General features: G+C 55.2%; 1 pseudogene; it reads left to right on the top strand.

Moving 5' to 3' along the window:
- Positions 1-354: 354 nt before the first annotated feature.
- LOC101030752 (uncharacterized) lies at positions 355-1,539 on the top strand (annotated as a pseudogene).
- The last annotated feature ends 1,810 nt before the right edge of the window (positions 1,540-3,349 follow it).

The following is a 3,349-nucleotide window of genomic DNA, read 5'->3' as shown; positions in this document are numbered from 1 at the left end:
CAACCCTTGGGAACAATCCTAAATTACTCTTCTTTTTTTTTTTTCTGAGATGGAATTGGGCTCCTGTTGACTAGGCTGGAGTGCAACGGTATGATCTCAGCTCACTGCAACTTCTGCCTACCGGGTTCAAGTGATTCTCCTGCCTCAGCCTCCCGAGTAGCTGCGATTACAGGCATATGCCACCACTCCTGGCTTTTTTTTTTTTTTTTTTTTTTTAACTAGAGATGAGGTTTCCCCATGTTGGTCAGGCTGGTCTCGAACTCCTGGCCTCGCATGATGTACCAACTTCGGCCTCCCAAAATGCTGAGATTACAGGCATGAGCCACTGTGGCCGGCCCTCAATTACTTTTGAACATGGCATCTCATCTTGGCATCTCATCTTCCGACAAGAGCCAACTCCTGCTGTCTGAAGGGCACCAGTGCGGCTGCCTGCTGCTCCCAGGCCACGTGCCTCACTTCAGCCACCTGGAGGGAGACAGGCTTCTCTTCCTCACTCCAAGTCTGATTTCTGGAGCCAAGCAGACGCTGTTAGGAGAAATGACCCTCAGCTTCCACTGTCTCCAGGCAGAGGGTGGGAAGGAGCAGTGCCCAGAGGCCAGGGAGGAGACTCAGATGAGGCCACAGGTGTCTGGCAGGCGCGGGCTGAGTCTTGCCTCTGACATGGAGCTGTTGACGTCCCAGCTAAGTCAGCTGAGAACAGAAAGCCAGTGAGGCAAACAACCTCAGGTCGCAGGGCGGCTGGAGGGTTGTCCCAGCCGACTCTAGGACAGCTGGGAAAGGCACGCGGAATACCTCCCACCAATCCCAGCCCAGAGAAGAACGGAGAGGGCTGGGAGGAAGGCATCCGGGGAAGGAAAACCCATGCCCCCAACTGTACTGTCCCCCACCCCATCTTCTGCAGGTGCCTCCCACTGGTGGGCTCCGCAGAGGCTGAGGACAGGGGAGCCCACCCTGTAAGGCAGCTTCCCTGAGTGAATGAGCAGCAGCAGGTAAGGGGTGAGTGTGGAAGCCCAGAGCATCATCGGCCCCCCGGGGGAAGGGCCAGCTCCCTGTTTCCTGACATCTCCCTCATCTGCAGATACACATACTCACCTCGGGTGACATCTGGGGTCATCTCAACTCCTGCCCCCCATTCCCCGGGTCCACAGGTCACCAGGTTCCATTGTCCTTCCCCTCCATATATCTCAGAGCTGTCACAGCCTCTTCTGGCCCCACTCGAGGGGTCTCGGCCTAGGCCTTGTCATGCCTGATCTGGGCCAAGAGCAGTGGTCTCCAACCAGCCCCAACCAGGTCCCCCTGCAAAGCCGTGTCCCCCACAGCTGCACCATGCTTGCTGGCACCTGCCCTCTCTCTTCGCTGGTGCTCCAGCAGCTGCAGAGGCAGGGCACCCACCTCCTGCTCATGCCCCAGGCGGCCCAAGCCCTCTAGAGCTGTTTGCCTCTTGCCCTCATCTTCCATGTTGATGTTCCCTGGGACTGGAAGACGCATCAGAGCATGGGTCCTTGAGCCAGGTTAAAAATGGTTGTGAGGCCGGGTGCAGTGGCTCAAGCCTGTAATCCCAGCACTTTGGGAGGCCGAGGCGGGTGGATCACGAGGTCAAGAGATCAAGACCATCCTGGTCAACATGGTGAAACCCCGTCTCTACTAAAAATATAAAAAATCAGGTGGGCATGGTGGCGCGTGCCTGTAATCCCAGCTACTCGGGAGGCTGAGGCAGGAGAATTGCCTGAACCCAGGAGGTGGAGGTTGCGGTGAGCCGAGATCGCGCCATTGCACTCCAGCCTGGGTAACAAGAGCAAAAACTCCGTCTCAAAAAAAAAAAAAAAAAATGGTTGTGAGGAGGGGCTGGTGGCTCACGCCTGTAATCCCAGCACTTTTGGAGGCCGAGGTGGTGAGGAAGGAGACCCAGGCCTCTGGGATTCCCTCCCCCTCTGTCATCCACTGTGCAGCTCGACAGAAGAGAGAGCAGGCCAGCTGGCGCCTCCTGAATCTCCTTCCTGAAAATAACACGCTTGGTCTTGGAAAAACACTCTGGAAGACACTATTTTTACTTAAAACAAGATCAAACCAGAGACCTTTTCACATGTGAGTCCTAAAACTGTAAACCAGAACCCTTTCATATGTGATTCCTACAGCTATAAACCTAAGATTCTTCCATGTGTAACATCTAAAGTATAAGCCTATATAAAGGCAGACCTTTCCTTTGTTAAATGAGCTGGGCTTTCAACAAATTACTGCCTGGTCTCTCAGCCGAATAAACTCTTCCCCCCTTTATTCAGTGTTCGAGAGATCCGTTTCCCAAGGCCGCTCCTGCTACAGTGGGTGAATCACCTGAGGTCAGGAGTTCAAGACCAGCCTGGCCAACATGGTGAAACCCTGTCTCTACTAAAAATACAAAAATTAGCCAGGTGTGGTGGCTCACACCTGTAATCCCAGCTACGCGGGAGGCTGAGGCAGGAGGATTACTTGAACCTGGGAGGTGGAGGTTGCAGTGAACAGAGATCGAGCCACTACACTCCAGCCTGGGGGACAGAGATTTAGTCTCAAAAAAAAACAAAACAAACGAAAAAACAAACCAAAACTGGTGTGTGAGTCTAGCTTTGCCACTTAGTTTCCTGATGCTGATTTCATTGATTCACTCATTCATTCAATCAACAAACCTTTATCTGTGCCGGGTTCTGCCCTGAGGCTCTGCAGACCCAGCTGCGGAACGCGCCCACCCGCTGCCTTCCCTGGGTCTGCAGGAGTTACTGCATGCAGTGTGCTTAGCACAGGGCCTGCTGGAGGAATGTTTACTACCACTATTAATTACTGGTAACCGGGGCTAGTGATCCCGCACTTCCTGCCAAGCGCCCCAGCCCCGTCCATTCCATGAGAACGGGCCCTCCTTAGCCTCACCAGGGACGTTGACACGTCTGACCCACTGCTGCCTGCAGGCAAGAACGCTTTTGTCTTTTCCTGTCACTCCCTAGTTCCCGAAAAGGGGCTGGGGCTCAGGCGGTGGGGTGGGCTGGACTGAAGGAGCCCAGAGCCTGACCCAGGACCAGAGTCTCCTGCAGGGGAACTGCTCCCAAGAGTGAGCCATGCCCCACCCCCACTCCTGGAGGGGTCCCCATCTTGCCTCTTAGAAGACAGAGGGAACCGAGTTGAGGCTAAGGGGTGCTACCGCCCCATACCAGAAGTCAGGACAGAACCAACAGCAGGGTGCCAAGGTGGGACTCAGCCACCCCCACCCCGACTTCCACCTGAGCAGGAGCGAGCAGGTCCCGGGCGGGGCGAGTCCCTGGTCATGCTGAGCAACCGTGGGTGTGAATTAAATGTCTGGTTCGGCCCCAGCCGGCCAGCGGGC

This window comes from Saimiri boliviensis, chromosome 17, assembly GCF_048565385.1.
Source record: "Saimiri boliviensis isolate mSaiBol1 chromosome 17, mSaiBol1.pri, whole genome shotgun sequence".
Taxonomy (NCBI): domain Eukaryota; kingdom Metazoa; phylum Chordata; class Mammalia; order Primates; family Cebidae; genus Saimiri; species Saimiri boliviensis.
The sequence above is the reverse complement of the archived record's forward strand: the minus strand, read 5'-3'. Positions and strand labels throughout refer to the sequence as shown.